We start from the raw sequence: 20,447 nt of genomic DNA, 5'->3' as shown, positions 1-20,447 counted from the left end.
TGAATGGAGGCTTTTAAAAAGCACTTTGACTGAGAAGTGCTATAGTAGGAACTAATTATTCCTCCCGCCTGCGCGCACCCCTCGCACGCCGCCGCGCAGCCGCGGCCCCGCTCCCTCCCGGAGCCACAGCTGCAAAATCCCAGCCAGCCCCGGCACCCAGCACCGCCACGGCGGCCACCGCGCCAGCCGGCACTGCCTCTGCCAGGGACAGGCCCCTCCTGGGCCCCGGTTCTCCTCCTGGGCCCCCCCTGGGGCCGTGAACCCCACTTTGCTGTCCGTGCCCCTGCGGGCTGGGGGCACGGGGTGGTGCTCACCTCCCTCCTCGTGCTGAGGGTTTTGAGGAGTGTTTCTTTTTTTATCAAAATCCATCATTTTAGGGCGATGGGAGGAAGGCCAGGCGGGCGGGTGGGTGATGGGGGACGGACAGCACCTGGCACAGCCCCCCACAGGTGTGACCCCTTGAGCCCTGGCACAGCCTGGCCAGCGGGACCAGCCCCTCCACCGGTGCCACGATGGGCTGGCCTGGAGCGCGGCCCAGCTCCTGGGCAGCTGGGAGAGGCAGGGAGACACCCTGAATCCTCGCCTTGCTCAGCCCAGTGCGTCCCCACGCTGCCAGCCCACAGCACCCACAGTTTTGGGGCGGTGCTGGCGGCGCTCCCCATCCCTCTGTGCTCCTGGTGCAGGACCCGGCACGATCCCGTCCTGCCGTCCCAGCACTGCCCGCTGCCCCATTTCGCATTCCGGTGCTGGCCGGCCCCGCTGCCCTCCCACTCCCACCCCCACCCCGGGCTGCGTTTCAGCTGTTGTTGAATTCTGTCCAGGCTGGATTCATCACAAGAGCCCTCAAGCGGCTGCAAACAAACAGAAAAACAGGGAGCAGGAGCGCACGGAACGATCGATCGGCGCTGGGGGGGCCCGGGGCCCTTCGGCGACTCCAAACCAGCCTCAAATTCCCCACATCCAAGAGAAAAGGGGCTGGGGATGAGCAGCAGGAAGAGGGGGATGGAGAGCACAACGGCCACCAGGCGCTGGACCGTGGCGGTGAAGCCCCCGGGCGCGGCGCTGTGGTGATGGGCACAGAGTAGTGGTGGCTCTCCCTTCCTGATGGAGACGGGCTTGTACCGCTCCAAAACTTCCCTCTTGTGGTTACTGCAGTTAAAAAAGCAAAGAGGAGGTTTGGGTGCATTTGAAAAAAGAAGTAGGAAATGGTACAGAGGGGGTGGGAGTGCCTGCAGGGGACGGGGTTCACCCAGAGCCGGCAGCACCGGGATGGGTGAGGGGTCAGGGTGCCCGTCCCTGGGAAGGGGGTAAGGAAAGACCCCACACCCTGGCACTGCAGAGGGGACCAGGCTTTGGGGACATGGTGGCACATGATGTGTGGCTGTGGCCCTGTGTTTCAGGGATGGATGGTAATGGCAGGGGAAGCAAACACCAACACTGCTCCATTGGGAATTGCCACCACCGGAGCCTGCGGGGTCAGGTTGCTGCGCCTGGGTTTTTAAGAGGGGCTGGATAATTTTTACCACCACTAACGATCCCATCTGTGCCTGACACGCTCCAGCTCCGAGCCTGGCATTCCAGCAGGGCTCCCACACCTCCCTGTCCAGCCGCTCCAACTCATCTACTCCTGCCTCGACCACGGACAGCTCAGGGCACGGATACGGCCTGTGCACGGTACCAGTGGCATAAGGGGCAGTTGTGCTCCTGGCACCTCCTGGTGTCACCACTATACCCACCCACAGTGCTCTGGGGGACTGTGGGTGACACCCATGGTGTGGCCAATGGGGACTGGGAACACTGCACAGCCTGGGGACACGGAGGGGGCTCTACGGGTCTAAGGAACATTTAACAGGGGTTTTTTTTGGTGGTGGTCCCTTGCAGGGTGCCACTCACCATCCTCCCCACCCAGGGATGAGGGCCCTGGGATGCGCTGGCACCATCCGCCCTCTCCCCAGCTCCAAACAAAGACCTGCCAGAGGACGCTGTTTTTTGGGGAGGGGGTTTGCATCCTCCCCATAGGACTCCCCACCAAATCCCATCCAGGCAGGAGCAGGGGGGCACAGTGCCGGTGCCTGCAGCACAGGGCTCCTCTCCCTGCAATGTCAACCTGCTGCTCCGCATCCAAGGCTGCCCTTGGAAAAGCTGTCGGCTGCGCCGGCTGGTTTGCCAAGCCCAGGACAAGCTCTTTAGCTCGACTCTGCCAGAACAGATGCCTGGGCGACTGTAATTCTTCCTAGCATGGATGGAGGGGAGGGGGGGATTTGTGGGAAAAAGCCCAACCTCATTTAAGCATCGCAGCGGCCGCTCCTCCCATCCCCAGCATCTGCAGCGCCGCGGCCCCCACAAAGGGTCCCCCCAAAAACCGGGGGGTGGAGCGGAGGGGCAGGGGGGGTGATGCCAGGAGGGAAGGCAATGCCCAGAGGGAGGATGGTGAGGTGCAGAACACACCAGAGCTGAACGTGGCTCTGCTGCCAGCTGGGGAGGAGAGAGCGACCCGCTGCAAGGACAAGTGGGAAGCGCGAGCTCCGCGTGCCACCGGTGTCCTTGCAGCCTCTCGCCTGCTCCGTCTCGATGCTCCCCACAAAACAACGAGCCCGTTCTCATGGCAATGTCCTCTGCAAAGAGCAAGGGGAGGGGAGCCACGCTCCAGGGGGGGGCCAAGCTCCTTCTCCTCCCTCTGCACCCAAAATCCCCCAATGCCACACGGCCGTGGGGCAGGAGCTCCAGCCCGGCCATTGTACTGCTGGAGGAGGCCAGCAGCATTTCCACATGGATATTTTCTTCCACTGGCTGCAGTTTGGGGCTGCCAAAAGCCAAAACAAGAATGGAAACATCCCATTTTGTTGGCAAAAATTCAAGGCAGGGTTGGGGTTTTTTTTTCTCTTTGGTTTTGCCTTTTTTTTTTTTTTTTTTTTTTTTTTTTTTTTTTTGTTCTTGTCTTTGGTTACAAACGGAAATTCCCTGCCATGAAATCATGACGAAACCCCAAACCAAAACACAGCTTGGGCTGAAACCTACACCCAATTCCCCGGGGATCCCGTGTGGGGCCGGGCCCAGGGCTGGGGATCACCCTCACATGGTCCCAGGACACGGAGCTGAGCCCCCACCCCAGTGCCAGCACCAGTCATATGTGAGGTGAGGGGATGTCCTGCTTTGGGGATCCCTCCAGCAACCCCACGTGATTCCCACCTTGGAATGTACCACTTCCCAGCCCTGCTCTGCACCACCCTGCCTCAGCGATGGCACCTGGGAACCGTCACCAGGCCTGGCAAGGCACAGGTTTGTCCATGGGGAAGTCAGTCCCTATGGATGGGGCCAGGCAGGGACAGGGATCGAGGAGCCAGTGGTTCCAAGTGTGGCATTACAGCAGTGTTTGCTCCCAGTGCTTACAGAAAGGTGCCAGTGCCTGGCTGTCCTGAGCTCCCTGTGGAACCCAGAGACCTCCGGGCTCCTTCGCAAGAGCAGTCACTGGGAATGGCCTCATCCAGCCCATCCCAGGGAGTCCGGATGCAGCCAAGCCCCGGGGCTCACCCCTGCAACCCGCCCGCCATTCCCCCCTCCCATCCCCTCTTTCCACCAGATGTTGGGGCTGGAGGATGAAACGGCTCTTCCCACCCCAGTCCCCGCCGCGTCTCTCTCCGGCTCCCGTTCCGGAGCCTGGATCCGGCCACGCAGGCTGAATAAGGCTGAGCCTTTGTCCGGCTCCCCCCACCGCGCTTCCCTTATCTGGCCCGGCCGCCTTGCCAAGAGCAGGCAGGAGGATGGCGGCAGCGCCGGGCTGGCGAGGCCCTTCTCTTCTCCTCCTCCCGCCCCAGAGCCCCCACGGCCGCTGTCACCCCTTGCCAAGCGCCGCCAGCACCTCTCCTCCATCCCTGCCTGCTCCCCAAAATCAGGAGACCCCCCCTCACTGCTCAGTGCTGCATCCCAAACCACCTGGCTGGGCACAGCACCACCCCCTCTGCTTCCCTGCCTGCTCCTCCACCCCGGGGGGGCCTGAGCAGCCCTGGGGAGGGGCTGAGCATCCCATGAGGGGTCCAAGCATCCCTTGGGGACCGCAGCCAAGGCAGGGCTGGGCAAGGCAGGGGTCCAAGGGCAGCGTGGAGCCGGGTTATCTCTCTGCAGAGCTCCGTGCGCAGCAATTAACCTCGAGAGAGCAGCCGCGGCTCCTGCCAAGAACCACATTAGGTGTGTGTGGCAGCGTCTAGACATGCGAGAGACCAGAGGCCTTGATCTGGAGGAAGGCGGCTCCATCCCTTCCCCCTCTCCTCGCCCGCCTTCCCCACAGGGACCCCCTCGCTGGGGTCCGGCCAGAATTGAGCTCGGAGCACCAGGAGGGATGCAGGGATGGGAGCGGGAGGTTGGGACCGGTCCAGTGTCCCTCTGTATGGCTGTGGGTCCACGCTGGGCTGTTAAACCAGGGCTCTACTGCTTGGCACAGCATGGCACAGTATCCTCATGGATGCCAGACCCCCAGGTCCCCAGCCACCAGTGGGAGGAGGAGGAAGGTGGTTGCAAGCGCTACCCGAGCCGTCTCCCACCAGGAGATGCAACCAACATCCCATGGAGCCAGCAGCAAACCCTGGGATGAGCCCTGGTGTGGGGATGGAGCTGGGAGGAGACTCAGCTCGCTGCCTCCCCATGCCAAGCCTGTCACCTGGGGCAGGTGGGATGGAGCCAGGTGGGCACCCTGGGGGCTGGGCACCCTCTCTGCCCGTGCCCCTCACACCCTTGACACCCCCTTGCTCTCACCTCCCGGGTGCAGCCACCCCAGACGGCTGCAGGATGCTGGGGAGAAGAGATTTTCCCGACGTTAATTAATTAAAATAAACAGCAAATTAAATACAGCAAAATTAAAATAGCTCCGGAAATTAATTTTCAACAAAACCCACCTGGAAAGGCTGGATATTTAAAGAATTAATGGAGCCCTCTGAGACCATAAAGAGCCGCCGAGCTCCCGGCATCCACCAGTCCCCTCTGAGCCCTCCCGGGGACCCAGTGCTGTGGGGAAGCTGGGATGGGACCCTGGAAGGAGACCTTGGGATGGGACTCAGCATGGGACTCAGGATGGGACCCAAACCTCCTGGCAGCCGCCTCTCCTCGCTGCTGCCTGCACGTGCCTCGTGCTGCCACACTGGGAGGGAAGGATGCTGGAGGAGGATGCAGGGATGCTCCCCCACCATCCCAGTGGGAAGCACCAGCCCCAGCCCTGGCACAGGGCTCTGCAGGGACACCGAGCTCCTGCCTGCTTTGCCCCTTGGTCACCCATCAGTGTGACCTGCTCCAGCATGAAAATGTCCCTGTCACCCTCCTGGCCAAAACCTGCCGCATTGAGGGAAACCCGGCCCTCTGGAACCCATCTGCCTGTGCGCCCCAGGCCCCCCACAGCTCTCCCCACACATAATCCCCCCGGGCCAAGGCGGGATTACTGTGCAAACTGGCTGTGCAGCCGGACAAAGCTCCTTACCAGGCAGGACGGGTGGATCGAGGGGCTCCCGAGGGGCCCGGCGGGGCACGGGCGGGGTGCCAGGTGGGCAGCGGACGGGGCGAGGTGCCAGGGAGCATCCCCCTGCCCGGCCAGGCTCCGGCCTGAGGCCAGGCACGACTCCTCACACGGTTTGGGGTGTGCCAAAGCCAACCAGGGCGGGAAGGCCCGTCTGGTGCGCGCCAGCCCCGCCACGGCACTGGCAGCGTTTCCTCTCCCCAGCGCCCAGCGTGTGCACAGGTGCAGCGGCACCGACACCGTTGGGTGAGAAAAGGCTCCGGAAGGAAATGGAGAAAGCAAAAGAAAAAGCCGGCAGGTGGAGAGCAAGGAGGGGCCGTGGTCACCTCCGCCCTGGTGTGGCATGCAATGGGGCATTTGGGGGTCCACACCTCGCCAGGGTGCTGCCAGCACTGGGCTGCTCCACTCCCATCATCCAGGGAAACCGAGGCACGGTGGCCATGTGGAACCCCCCGCCATCCTGGGGAGGGAAATGCTCCCCCCCCCGCTGCGGCCGGGATGACACCAGCTCCCCATCCTCCTCCCGCTCCACCCTGTTCCTGCAGGAACCCAGGAGTCCGGGCTCTGGGCAGGCAGCCAGAGCCTCCCTCCTGCCTGCACCTCCCGCCCTGCCTGCTCCACGGGCGCCCGCGGCCGGCTCCGGCCCTCGCACCCGCATCCGTGCCCGGTTCCTGCCGGCGCACACCTTCCCACCGCGTGTCAGGGCGACCTTGGAGCGCTGCCGCGGCCGCTCCGTGCCAAACTTCCCAGTGGTGCCCATGGCACAGCCAGGGGTGACTGACCAGCAGGAAGGGGGTTCCCCCCCCCGTTTATTCACTGGGTGGGTTTTTCCCCCCTTGCTGGAAACAAAGGCAGGCCCTGTGCCCAGGCGCGGGGTCTGGGGGGTGCCGGCGGTGCCGGGGCCCGGTGGCGATGCCAGGCCAGCCGCGCCGGGGGCTCTGGGTGGCCGGTTTCCTCCGCACACAGATGGCTGTTTCGACTCAGTCGAGCGCTTGACCTAAATCTCCTCCTGATCCACGGGAGCTGCAGTCCCTCAGCAGCACAGCTCAAGGCAAGGAGGAGGAGGAGGAGGAGGAGGAGGATGAAGGGGGGGGGGACTGTGGCCAGCTGCGGACCGGCGGGAGGGTCGTGCCAGAGGGCCCCCACCCCGGGTTTGGCAGCGGGGCCGGCGGAGGCGGTGGTGGAGGGAAGGAGGGAGGGAAAGTGGGGGGGGTGGAAAAAAAAAAAAATCTCCCACGCTTCGAGCTCCAGCGCCGGCCGCCAGCGCCTGCGTGCTGCACCCACCGGGACGGGGCAACCGCCCCGCCGGGCTCGACGCCCCGGCAGACCACTTCCTCGGAGAGGGGCCCCGGTGGAGGAAGCTCCAACGGCTCGAAAGTTTCGCCTCTGACTCAACCGCTGGCTGGGGTGACCGAGCCGACCCCCGCAAAGAGGGGGCCCATGGGATCCCAGGGGTTCGGGGCGCCGGGGTGGGGGATTTTTTTGGGTTCCCCAGACGAGGGTTGTCTGCGAGGCTTTGGCGCTCCACCCCCAGTGTCGGAGCAGCCCAAACCGGCTTCCCAGCGACAGCAGAAAGCTTTTAAAATCCCCTACGCGCGGCATGACTCACTCCAGAGCCAGTGCCCAAAACAAGCTCCGACACGGAGAGGAATGGCGAGAGCAGGGATGCTGGGGGCGGGCAGGAGGGGCTGGGGAGGGCCGGGGAGGGGGAAAGGGGGAGACAGAAGGAGGGAGAGAAAAGAGAAGAGGCAGAAATAACAGCATCTGAAACTCTGCCTGCTGGAGGCTAATTGGTTCCGGCACAGCCTGGTTTGTTTGGCAATGTTTCCTCTAATCCTTCAGGCTCCGCGCTCCCAGCCCCAGGGACATGGGGACATCTCGACACCCGGCCAGCGCCACTGCGGCACTCCCAGCTTGGACCCCCTCCCACCTGGAGATGCAGAGGGGGGATGCTGCAACCAGCTCTGCCTCCCCTGGGGTCCCTCTGAATCCCTCAGGCTACGCACTCCCAGCCCCAGGGACATGGGGACATCTCAACATCCAGCCAGCACCTCTGCAGAACTCCTGGCTTGGATTCCTCTCCCAGCCTGGGATGCAGAGGGGTGATGCTGAGACCACCCTGGAGTCCTCTGGGGGCTGCACCCTGCTGTGGTGACACCCTGGGGACAGGGTCTGTGCTGACACCCTGGGGATGGGGCTCCCTTCCATGGCACTGAACAAGAGGATGCTCAGAGGACCGGGCAGGGATGGCCGGGGCAGTGGAGGGAAGGGAGGGGAAGGGAGGGGAAGGGACGGGAAGGGAGGGGGGGCCCCACGGCCCAGCATGGCCGAGCCAGAGCACTAGCCAAGAGTCGGCAGCTTTGTTCCAGGTGCCGGCTCCCTTTTTTTCATTAGGCTAATGGGATGCGGATGCATTATTCCATTCCACATGCTGCTAATGAACCACTCAGGCCAGTGCATTTGCATTAATGTGCAAAGCACTGGAGGAGGGTGGAGTGGCTGCATCTGGCCAAGGCTGACCTTCCCCACACTACCCAGCCTCCCTGAGCCACACTGCGCTCCCACCACGCTCCCACAGCCCCTCTGGACCCAGGATCTCCTTGGGACGGCTCCGACACACATTCCAGGACACCGTAACCAGCCCTCAGCCACCCTAAACTTGCTGCCTGTGTTGTCCTCTTGCTCGTACCATGCCCGGCCAACTCCACCACCCCTTCCCATATGGATCCTGGATGACACCCCACTGCCAGCAGCCCGCTCTGCACCCTATCCCTGACGCAGAGGCGACCACAGCATCCCTCCTGTGGTCCCCACCGGCCCCCAAAAAAGCGATCCCTCCCACCTCCCGCCAAGAAACCCGCTCGGAACGTCCCTCCTCCCCGGTTATTTGTCCTGGGACCTCGCAGCACCATCCCAAAGCTCCGCTCCAGCACCCCAGGGGGGCCGTCTCCCAAGCCCCGTCCCCCACCCTGGTCCTGGCAGGCAGCGCCGGGCGCGGGCGTCATCGGAGCCCTTGGGTTGTTTGTTACGGCTCCCAACTGCCTCCGTCCCCGGAGAGGTTTCGAAGGCGAGTGACCCACGAACTGGAATGCGCAAAGCCTCCAGCAAACAGAGCCAGCTGCCTGCGCCCGCGCAGGGGGGGCGGCGAGGGGAGAGCAGCCGGCCCCGCGGCACGGCACAGCACGGCACAGAACAGCACGGCAAAGCCTGGCACAGCACGGCACAGCTCGGCCCCAGCGCGCTCCCGAGGTGGGCAGCCGCCCGGATGGGGTGAGATGAGAGCGGCCCATTGGCCTTGCCATGTCCCCAGGGCCACCAGCCATCGTGCCAGGCCTCCAGCCTTCCGTGCCCCACTTCCTGCCTCCCTCCCGGCCGGGTGTTTTGGCCTCCCAGAGCTGTGCTGGGATGATGCTCTGCCCTCGCCCGGCAGCAAGACACCCGCCCTTGGGTGGCTGAAGGGCCTCCAGGCCGTGGGACAACACGGTGGCAGTGCCAGACCCCCTGCCTTGGCCTGTGCCACCCTCCCCAGGTGCCGGAGGGCTCCCAGCTGGAATCAGTGTGGATGGGCCTGGCTCTGCGCGCCCTGAGGGCCACGCTGGGGTCTCAGCAGCTCCTTGCCCAGTGAGTGTGCGAAGCCCCCGCACCCGGGCGCGCGCACGCGGGTGTCTGGGTTTGTCACAGCCTGGTGAGCAAGTTAATCTCAGGCTCCCTGACACGTGGAATAAAATCGCGATCCCGTAATGGAATTCATTCATCTTCCTGTCCAGGCTGAGAACAAGCCCCCCGCCGCCCACCAGGGCTGGGGCTGGGCCAGGGCAAGGTGGCCAGCGCCCAGCTGCCTGCTGGGGGTCCCTGACTGCACCCACCCTCCTCCCTGCCACGGGACTGGGCTGGAACCAGAGCGACGTTCCCGCGGGTGGAAGCCCAGCGAGGTGCCAAACACTGGGTGCTGCAAAGTGTCCCCTTCCCAGGGGACATCAGCCATGTCCGTGGGGAAAGGCAGGGTCACCAAGGGGGGTTGACATCCCCCAAGGGTGATCCGGGGTCCTGCCGTGCCAAGGGGCAGCCACAGCACTCACAAGGTGGGAAAGGGAAAACGAAGCGGGTGGCACTGGGAAAGGGCCAATCTGGGTGGCATGAAGGGGACAGGGGAAAATGTCCCTCTGTCCTCATGATGTGCCTCTGTTCCTGCAACTCCTTCTCCACTGCCAGCACCTTGGCCAGCCCTAGCAGGGAGGCCCCACCACAGGGACCCTGCAGGGGTGACACCGGCTGGGGCACCCATGGGGGACCCCAGCACATCCTCAGGGACTGGCTGACCCACAGCCACAGGTACAAAGTGACAGGGAAAAGCTCGGGAACCTGAGCAGAGCAGGAGGCCAAAGGGCTGCAACGCTGCCCTATGCCTCAGTTTCCCTCTGGCACCCACATCGAGGCCACCTCCAGGGGGCAAAGTGGCCCCGCAGCCAGAGGAGGAGGAGAAGGAGGAGGAGAAGTAGGAGGGCTGCTCCTTCCCGGGCACACAAAGCCCCTTTCATAGGGGCTGAGTTTGGATTTCCTCCGCCAGCCCAGCACCTCGCTGCCTCCTGCCCTGCCAGAAACGCTGCGGTCAGAGCAGGGGGCTGGCGGGTGGGACGCCTGGGCGGGGGGCACAGGGACCTTCAGGTGGCTTCATCCCTCACCCCGACCGTCCCCGTGATTTTCCCCTCCCGTCAGCTTTTAATTATCCCCCTAATAAAAGTCGCTTTGCAGGGGAACAGGAGCTTTGTTGCTCAGGAGCTCATCTGCTCCCGCTGCTCCTTCCCCGCTTTAAACCGTAATCCTCAGCTGGGGACACTGCAATTAGCCACCGCGGGGCCGGGCACCGTGTCACCGAGGATTAGGGCTCCCTTCGGCAGGGACCTGGGGGACCTGGCCTCAGAGTGGGTTGATGGCTCTGTGCGGGGTGGGCTGTCCCCCTCTGCAGCCCCCAAAAGAGGGGGACAAGCCTAAGAGCCCCCCCCACCCCGAGCCAGGCAGCCCCCCAGCTCACCTCCTCTGGGTACCCACCACCCTGCACTGCATCAGAGCCTCTGGGTTGGTTTTGGGGGGCACAGGAGTCACAGACCCTTGGTTGAACCCGCTGGAGCCCTCCCCACACACACAGACAGAGCCAAGGAGGGCTTTCCAGGGGTTGGGTGGCCTTGTGTAGTGTGACTCTGGGGACAAAAATGGGGTTGGGGGCACCAGCAGGAGCCTCAACCCACATCTCTGCGTGCCTGTGAGCCCTGGTGCCCGTTCCCAGGGCGCTGTGCCCCCAGGAGGGGAAACTGAGGCACAGGGCACCAGGTGCCCGTGACACAACACCCCCAGGAGCTGGGGAGAGAAGTGACACCAGTGCTGTGACAGCGACAGGGGACCCTCCTCCACAGTGCAAAGGTCACGTCTGCAGCCTGGCGAAGGGGTCACTGGACCCCTCGAAGCCCCCGAAAGGAGCCCGCACTTTGCTCCCGGGTGCCTCTCGCCAATCAGCCTCTTCGCGGGGCTGGAAGGGGAGCGGGAGCGCTCGTTAGCAGCCGCTCATTAAGAGCCCTCCGGGAGGATGAAGGTACCGGGGGCACCTGCACCTCCGTCTAATGAGCTGCAGCGCCATTAAATGCTGGAGGGGACCTTGGGCACAGAGTGCGGGTGCCGGCGCGGGGGTTGACCCCCACCCTGACCCCCACCCTGACCCCCACCCAAACCCCCGGGGTGGGTCCTGTGCTGGTGTGGCCATGGGAAAGGGAGGGACACAGCGAGTTGAGTCATGGTGACAACTGCAGAGGTGGTGGCAGCTGCTGCCAGGAACACTCTGAGCCCCCCCGGGGGCACGGTGGGGGCTCATCCCCCCCCTTGTCAATCCAGCAGCCGCAGGTGCTGCATGGAGAGGGTGACAGTGACCAGTGCGGGGTGACAGCACCGGTGCCAGAGCACAACAGGACACCTGGAACATCAAGGTGGGGACCTTCCCACCGTGGGTGCCCCCAAACTGGGAAGGGGACTGACAACCTGCCCCAGAGGACGCACCCAGAACTCCCAGTCTCACCATTAAGGCACAAGCCTCACACAGCGACTGGAGGGGACCCTCTGGGGGGAATCTCCCGGGTGCACCCCCACGCAGGGGCAACACCACGGCACCCACCCCAGCACCGAACCCCGCAGGACGCCTGGGTCCCCACCCTCGCACCCACCCGCGTGGGGCTCTCCCTCGTTAATGTTTACTCGGGTTCGTTAGCGCCAGCACATCGCCATGGCAACCCTGCAAGCTGCGCCGTCGCCATCCGCGCCACCGTCGCGAGGCTCGGGGACGTCCCCACGCGTGGGGTCACCGCGGGCACCCATCACCGCAGGCACCCACCACTGCCAGCCACCCACCCTGGGCGCGTGGGGCTGGGGGACAGTGCCAGGGGAGCAAGGGACACAGGGACACATACACATAAACACACACACACACACACACACACACAGAGGGGATGGCCACCTCCCCACCGGGGTGACACGGCTCAGTGTCACCCAGCCGGGGTGACAGCACCCGCCGCTCGCCCCCGGAGCGCCCGCCGCCGCGCCAGGGCTGCAGGCGTGTGCGGGCGCTGCCAACACGCCTCGGTGCTGCATTATTTATAAACCAGAGGAGCAGAGGGCTCGGCAGCAGCTGCAGAGCCCTCGCGGGCCACCCTGCCCGGCGTCACGCAGCCACCGAGCCCGCTGGCACGGTGGCACCGTGGCCCCGGCAGCCGGGGGGACAATGGGGACGAGGCTGCCCGTGGGGCTGGCACAGCCACGGGGCACCCAGATGCCATCCTGGCCCACCCTTGGATGTGGTGGGTGGCTGGTGCAGCATGTGGGGATGTCCAGTGTGTCGCTGTGTCCCCTGCGCTGGCACAGCAACCCAGCTGCCTTGTGCCACCTCAACCTGCCCCCTGCCACCTCAGCCTCCTTCCTGTCACCCCAGCCCGCTCCTGCCACCCCAACCCGCCTCCTGCCACCTCAGCCTGCCTCGTGCCACTTCAACCAGCTACTGCCACCATGACCTGCCTGTTGTCACTCCAACCTCCCTCTTGCCACCTCGACCTCCTTCCTGTCACCCCAACCTGCCTCCTACCACTGCATGACCCCATTGCAGAGGGGGCTGGGTGATGGCAGCAAAGAGGTGCCCCCACCCCAGACTCAGCCAGCCCCCTGTGGCACACAGCTGAGCCCTGGCTGTGCCATAGCTCCAGTCACCAGGAGAGGATGCATCCCTGGCGTTTTCTCCCACCATGGGCTCCGCTGGCTACGGCAAACAGGTTTTCCTTAAGCTTTGCAGAATCCACCCACCTCCTTCCCCCCCCTACGAGTCCCACCTCCAGGCTGATGGGGAAGAAGGAAGGAGCAGGGAGCAGGGAGGGGGGGAGGAAGGCTGAATTGGGGCTTTTAATTTTTCATTATTAATTTCCCATCGACGCCGGGAGGCGCCGGGGCTCGCTCAGCCGCCCCCAGCATCGCCCCCCGCGCTCCCGCGCGCTCTCCCGGAGCTCTGCACCGGCTGAAGCCGAGCCAGGCTGCCGATAGGATTAATTCTGCATGACTGCCCATCTCCGCGGGGGGATCTAAGACCCTCAGGCCTGCAGCAATCTTTAAAATTCCTCCAGCCCAACTTAATTCCCTCTTCCTGCAGAGCTGGCGCATCTGCTGCAGTCAGGCACGGAGAGAAGGAGACGGAGGGAGAGGGGGGGACGACGGGCACCCAGGACCGCCGTCAGCTCCGGCGCCAGGCAGTGGCCCTGCTATGGTGGTCGAGGTGCTGTGCTGTCACTGTGGGGTCACCCAAAGCCACAGCGCTCACCCATCCCATCCCTGTGGGTGGTTTGTGCTGGGGATGGGGGAAACTGAGTCACAGGGGAAAGCAGGGACGGATGCAGCCCCTGCACTGTTGTCACCCCTCTATCCCCGCTGGGACTCCCCAGAGCAGGAGGTTGATTTAAAAGCAGGGGTTTTCCATCACCTATAAGCTCTGCCTCTCTGAGGGGGGGTCTCGTTCAGACTCCACCCTCACCTTCCACACCCCTAAAGGACAGGCCCCCAGCAAGCACCCAAGAGTACAAAATCCCTGGATTTCGGGACGGCTCATAGAAACACAGCTTGGGAAAAGCAGCGTAGGGGGGGAAAACCCCCTCCCTCCTCAACCCCTCTCCCAGGCCCAGCATCACCCGGGGGGGCCCGCACGCCCATCCCCACCCCTGCGGGACCCCCTGGGAGAGCATCAGGACGAGGAGTCCGGCCAAGCCCGGGGGGTGCTCCCCCCCAAAGGCCCGCCATGCACCGCGGCAGCCCGGGGACGGTGCCGTGTCCCCGCGCTTTGAAGGCTCAGCCGCCGCCACGCCGAGCCTGGCAGCCGGCGGGCAGAGCTAACCTTCAGGGGGTGACGGGGAGAGGCGACTGCGGGATGGAGGCATGGAGGGATGGAGGGATACAGCCACCACGCTGCGCCCACCCTCCACCCAGCCACCTTCCCAAGGTGGATCCAGGAGAGCCATCCCTTTTTTCCCCTCCGTGCCTCCAAGTTGCCCGGCTCGCCAGGCAGCCGAGGAGCGCAGCCCAGCCCAGCTGCCGGCGGAGCTGCGGATACATGCATTTAAATCACTTATATCTTTACTTTCTCCTGTGCTGGCTGTGAGATGGGCTTTTTTTTGCATGCGTAATTAGGGGGTGGAACAGATGGCGGAGGGTTCGTTTAAAGTAATGCATCCATTAAAATAACCTTCGCTGTCGGGGACTGCGCTCCGACAGGGGCCTGTTTCACCGGGGGCGGTGGGGAGGGTAGGGGGGGGCTTTGTTCGGCGAGGAGGGGGGTGTTGGACTTTGGGAAGGGGGCCGGAGCACGCATTCCCTCTGGGATGCCTCATCCCAGATCGTGGGATGAGGGATACACCAAGCTGTGCTGCCACGGATGGGTTGTGCATGGGGGCCAGGGCCAACCCGGGACCAAACTGGGGGCAAACTGGGGTTGAAGTGGTACCCTCCAGGGCTCAGTTTCCATAGCAATATGATGGCAGTGACACGGTGGGGACGCAAAGCCCAGGTTGGGGAGGATGCCAACAGTCCTTGCGGTGGGCACAGTCCTCCTGGGTACCCTGGGGTACCCCATCCACAGCTGCCCCTCACAGGGACCGTGCCCACCCCTATCCCCCACCCACCAGAGCCTCCAAAACCAGCTGGAGGAGGACGTTGCCACGCAGCACCAGCCGCCTCTCCTGTTTCAAACCCCGGGTTCCCGGGAGAGGCAGGAGGGCTTTGTTCAGGCACCGGAGGAGCGGAGGCCAGAGAAAGCAGGAGTGCCCTGCCAGCTCTTGTGTTTCACTCCCAAGGAATGCCGGGGAGGGGAGGGGAATGCTGTTCCCCCCCCCTTCCCGCCCCGTTGGGCGCCCAGCCCGGCTGCAGGGTGCTGGGGCTGGGAGGAAGAGGAGGGATGAAGGATGGGGAGGCGGGCGTCGCGCGGATGCCGTGGTGCCACCACGTGCGGCCGGGGCTGACAAGCGGGTGGGCTGGGGAAGGGGGGGACACGCGGTGACACACACACACACACCCCCACCCAGGGTGACACGGCCATGCCGAGCCCCGGGCCAGCTCGGCTGGAGCAAATAATTCCAGGCAAGAGCTGCTGAGAAAATATCACACCCCTGTCTGGGAGGAAAGGAGGAGCCCCCGTGGGTAACCCCCTAAATTTGGGGGGGGTCGAGAGAGGCCGGGGAAAGGGGTGGGGAAGGGCAAAAGCAGCAGCCACGCCAGAGCCACCCAAGCGTGTTCAAATATTTAGTGTGCACTTGCGAAGGTGCTTCTGCTGCCTTTAGGGCATCGCTTCGTTGGAAGCACTGGAGAGGTGGGAACTGGGGGGATGGGGAGCAAATGCCAGGGATTTGCTGTAAGGGGGGGGTGTCTCTCTTTTCCAGCTGGGCTGGGAGGGCCAAAGCACACAGAGCACAGGAAGGGCTGGGACAAGCTCAGCTTTGCTCTAAGCCTGGCCCCTGGCTCGCCGCCCCCTCCCCAGCCACAGCCCTTAGACCCCATGGGACACATCTTTCCATCCTCCTCCTCCTCCTCCTCCTCCTCCTCTTCCTGCAGCCCCTCTGCGCCTCGCCAGTTCCCCACACTCCCACTCGTCAGCGCCCTGGGGTGTCCCCAAGCACCGTGGTGGCCCAGGGGACAGCCAGCGGCTGTGGTAACGTGGCGCGTGACGCCGATGGCAGCGGTGCTGTGCCGAGGGCGGCGATGGCAGGCGAGGGACCGAGGGGACATGTGGGACAGCAGGGCTGGGGACCACCAGAGAGACGCCGACAGCCACGAGGGGATCGCAGCAGGACGCAGACCACAGGGTGACAGGGCTCCCCAGAGCAGCCAGGGGAGAAGCCCCTCTGGCTTTCCCACCCCAGCCCCACAGACAGTCCGAGGAGGAGCCGCTGTGCCGGCACAACGCAGGACACCGGGTTTCACCCCATCCCCATACCGTCCCCCGGCCACACAGCCCCTGCCCCAGCACCCCCACTCCCACCCCCTGATCCCAAACCGCCCCGGCTCGCCCCTGTCCTCTCACCTGCCACCACCTCCCCATCGCACGCCAGGCTCCCCCCTGCGCCTCCGCGGGCACTTCACGCGCTCCCTTTGGTGCCCCCCAAACACCACGAGCTCTTCCCGCTCCCCAGCCAACAATCCGCCGGGAAAAACCGGTCCCAAAAACCTTCCCCACATCCGCGCCAGCTCTGCGGGTCTGGGGGGGCCGCGGCCGGCCCCCCGCTCGCCAAGAACAATAGCGCCTTGTTCCAGCCCGGCTCCGTCCTCTCCTCCCTGGGCAAAGCCCTGGCCACTCTCACCTCTACGTTCCTCTCGCTGTTTCCCAGCTCCCTCCTGCCAAATCCCCGTTCCCGAGCGCTTCTCCTCCCCGCGGGTCCATATTAAGCTACATTCTCCTTTCAGCTGGGTGGAAAACAGCAGTAATAACCATGTGGAGAGAGCCGTGCCCCCCACCTCCACTTCCCTCCCACTTTGGGGTTCAAATTTCATTTCAGCAAAAAAGCTTCCCCCGCCTCCAATTTCTTCCCCCAAACCGAGTCGCTGTCGTCGCGTCTGATCTCGGCAGGGGCCGTATGGATGCTCAGCTCCTCCTGGTTCAGGATCTGCTGCCAATCTGGACCTCGCAAACTGGTTCTCACACAGCTCCCGCCTAGCACCTCCCTCCCAGCAGTTATTGTCCCTCCTCAGCCACCGGGACCCAGCTCTCTCCCTGCCACCCCGCTCTGCTGTCACCCTGCCACCCTGCTTCCTGCCATCCTGCTCCACTGTCACCCTGCTCCTCTGCTACCCTTCTCCCTGCCACCCTGTTCCACTGTCACCCTGCTCCCAGCCACCCTGATCCACTGTCACCCTGGTTCTCTGCCACCCCTCTCCCATGCTACCCTGCTCTCCTACTCCCTCATCACCCCATTCCCTGCCACCCTGCTCCACTTTCACCCTGGTTCCCCGCCACCCCACTCCCTACCACCCTGTTCCCCTGTGACCCTACTCTGTGACCCTGTTCCCCTGCCACCCTGTTCCCCTGTGACCCCACTCTCTGCCACCATGCCCTCCTGTCACCCCTTCCCAACGCCATCCCTGCTCCCCGTGCCCCTCATCCAGCGCTGCACAAGGCGCCACACTCCCCTCCCACCCCTGCTTCTGCCCGGGCACATCCACCCCAAAACCAAACCACTGACTTCGCCAGGCAAGATTTATTCCCGGCGAATTCCCGGGGGGCCAGCAGGGCTGGCAGCTGGCGGGGAGCAGAGAGTCCCTGCTGCCTCCAGCCCGGCAGCCTCCCTCTTTCCCGCAGCTGAGGAGCTCATCTCCCTCGCCCAAGGCGCTCCATCCTCCTCCAGATATTTTAGGCCCAGGTTTTGCGAGGAATGTTCAGGCGCCGAGCCCAAGCCGATGCGCTGAAGTCAGCAGGAGGCGAAGAGCGAGGAGGGAAGAGGGAAGAGTGTGCGTGGGGCTCGGGGCCCCGGGGGCGGCAGTGGCGACACAGGGATGAGATGGGATGGGATGGGATGGGATGGGATGGGATGGGATGGGATGGGATGGGATGGGATGGGATGGGATGGGATGGCACACTGCTCCCTCTGCCTGGAGCTGGTTTAGCTGTGGGAAGGGCAGAGGTTGGAGCTGGTGGATGCCAGAGCTGCTTTGCACTCCCTCCCAGAGGATCAATACCACATTTTGCCACTCCCCTGTCTCCCTGCCTCGTGCCAGGCCAGCAGCTCTCGCCCACCGGCACAGTGGGATTTGGAACAGGGAGGGGGTGCCCAACACTGTCTGTCCCCTTCACTGGGAGGGGAAGGAGGTGTTTTCACCAGGGTGGAGTGTCCCCTGCCAACACCTGCACAGACCTACCTTAACACCCAGGACCTGCATGGGCAGCCTCACCTCTCTACATCAAACCCTGTACACCAACCCCTGCACACCAATCCCTCTCCACGCACCAAATCCTCTACACCAAACCCCGCCAGGACACCAATCCCTGTCCATGCACCAAATCCTGCACACCAGTCCTTGTCCACGCACCAAATCCTGCACACCAAACCCCTTCTGTGCACAACAAACCCTGCACACCAAACCCTGCCAGCACACCAAACCCTTCCTGCACACCAAACCCTGCACATCAAACCTTGTTATACCAAACCCTGCACACCAGCCCCTGCACACCAATCCCTTCCTGCACACCAAACCCTGCCAGCACACCAAACCCCTTCTGTGCACACCAAACCCTGCACATCAAACCTTGTTATACCAAACCCTGCACACCCAACCCTGCACACCAATCCCTTCCTGCACACCAAACCCTGCCAGCACACCAAACCCCTTCTGTGCACACCAAACCCTGCACATCAAACCTTGCCTGTACACCAAACCCTGCACACCCAACCCCGCACACCAAACCTTGCCTGTGCACCAAACCCTGCCTGAACACCAAACCCTGCACACCAAACCCTGCCTGAACACCAAACCCTGCACACCAAACCTTGCCTGTACACCAAGCCCTGAACATCAAACCTTGCCTGTACACCAAGCCCTGCCTGTACACCAAACCCTGCACACCAAACCCTGCCTGAACACCAAACCCTGCACATCAAACCTTGCCTGTACACCAAACCCTGCCTGTCCACCAAACCCTGCCTGTACACCAAGCCCTGCCTGCACACCAAACCTGTCCACACGCCCTGCCTGCACACCAAATGCTGCCTGTGCACCCAAACCCTCCCTGTGCACCAAACGCTACCCGCACAAGTGCCAACAGCTCCCGCTCAACCCTCCTCTCCCTGCCCTCACCCCGCTGACCCCCCAAACACCCCCATGACCCACCCACCGCCACCCTGGCACTGCAGCAGCTCATCCCTCCTCCGAGCCCGGCTGGGTGTCCGGGGGGTTTCTCCCCGGTGCCGAGGGAGTCCCCGGCGTGGCGGCACACGCCAGCCCCTGTCACGGCCCCGCTGGCACAGCGCGCCCGGCGTGCTCCGACAGGTGAGCCCCGGGGGCAGCGTTCCTGCCTGGGCCGGCAACTGTCCCCACCGGGCAGCCTGTTTGCCGGCATGTTCCTTCTCAGCACGTCCCTCCCCTCCTTCCCTCCATATCCAGCCTCCCTCGGCCGGAGAAAGGGGGGAGCCAACAGATTTTAATGAGCTCCCCGGAGGCATCGCTCCGCACCCCCCCATCCTCCCGCCTCTTCCCGCGCCCGGGAACCGATGCTCTGAAACACAACCCTCGGTGGCAAGCCTGGAAAAAAACCACAGGGCACATTTCCCCCACCCCCACCCCCCTTCCTTTTCCCTTCCCTCCTCGCCTCCCCCAGCTTTTTTTTTTTTTTTTTTTTGCTCTCCTGCCGATGCCAAAGACCCAGCCGGGCTCTTGTGCTTTCACTCGCAGCTGCAGCTGCCGATTTTCGCTGTAAGCCCTTGTGCCTAGAAGGCCCAGAGCGAGGGATTCTGGGACGCGGTGATTGAAGACAGCACCAGCACGGAGACCATTGCTCAGACTTTCCCTGTCTGTCGCCCCAACGCTCAACCCACAGAGAGGGAGGGAAAAAAAAAAAAAAAAAAAAGAAAAAAAAAAAAAAAGGAAGAAAAAAGGGAAAAAAAAAAAAAAAGGAAAGATGGAGAGGGAAGAAAAATAAAAAAAATAATAAAAAGAAACCACCGGACTGGCGCTCGCCCCTTCCCACCCACGCCGAGGGCACGCTCTGCTGTGCTGGCACCGAGTGCCCGGGCAGGCAGCACATGGGGACAGGGTGAGCCTCCCCAGGCCTGTGACACCCCAGTGAACTCCAAATCCAGGACCAAATCCCACCAGGAGCATGCTGGAACCCTCTCACTGCACAGCCTGCTGCACATCACCCTAAAAACTCCCAGTGGGGAGCTGAGCTCAGCCCAGTTGTTTCCCTTCTGTGTTATTTTTTAAGGCGAACAACATTAAGGCAGCTTTTGAGCCACTGTCTGCGGCACGGGGTGAGCACTGGGGTGCGGGTGCGAGGGGAGGCCACCCCCAGCACAGTGCCAGGTCCTCGTGGGAAGCTGAGCGCTCACCAGGGCGCTGGGACTCCCAGGATGCACCCTGGAGCCAAGCAAACACCCTGGGAACATGTCACCACGTCCCCTCCGCGGGCAGAACCACCCCCACCACCCCGAGGAAGGAGGTCCGCAGCACCCTGGGTGTCCAGACATGCCTGGGAAGGTCCCACGGGATCAAATCCCTGCCCTCCAGCACGCGAAAGGCAGAGCTCAGCATGTGCCCCGAGGCGGAGCGGGAACAACTCCAGCCCGGACGGATGCGCGGTGGGGAGTGGGGGAGCCGGGCTGTGACCCCACAGACCCCCGCGCCGGTGAGAGGAGGGGGTGTGCCGAGCATCCCCCGGCCAGCTGAGCCCCGG

General features: G+C 63.8%; 1 protein-coding gene across 4 annotated transcripts in view; it reads right to left on the bottom strand.

Annotated features, from left to right (window-relative positions):
- Positions 1 to 20,447, bottom strand: part of AHDC1 (AT-hook DNA binding motif containing 1) — a 50,063-nt gene that overhangs the window by 26,714 nt on the left and 2,902 nt on the right. The window contains exon 1 of one of the 4 annotated variants that reach the window (XM_050326283.1): positions 16,366 to 16,521. The exons of the other annotated variants lie outside the window; for them this stretch is intronic. The gene's annotated coding sequence lies outside the window, so the exon portion shown is untranslated. Of the gene's footprint in view, positions 1 to 16,365; positions 16,522 to 20,447 lie in introns of those variants that run through there. 4 annotated transcript variants of the gene reach the window in all.

Source organism: Myiozetetes cayanensis, unplaced genomic scaffold (genome assembly GCF_022539395.1).
Source record: "Myiozetetes cayanensis isolate MyiCay16 unplaced genomic scaffold, myiCay2020 scf31, whole genome shotgun sequence".
NCBI lineage: Eukaryota > Metazoa > Chordata > Aves > Passeriformes > Tyrannidae > Myiozetetes > Myiozetetes cayanensis.
Note: the sequence above shows the minus strand (reverse complement) of the source record. Positions and strands in the feature narration are given on the sequence as shown.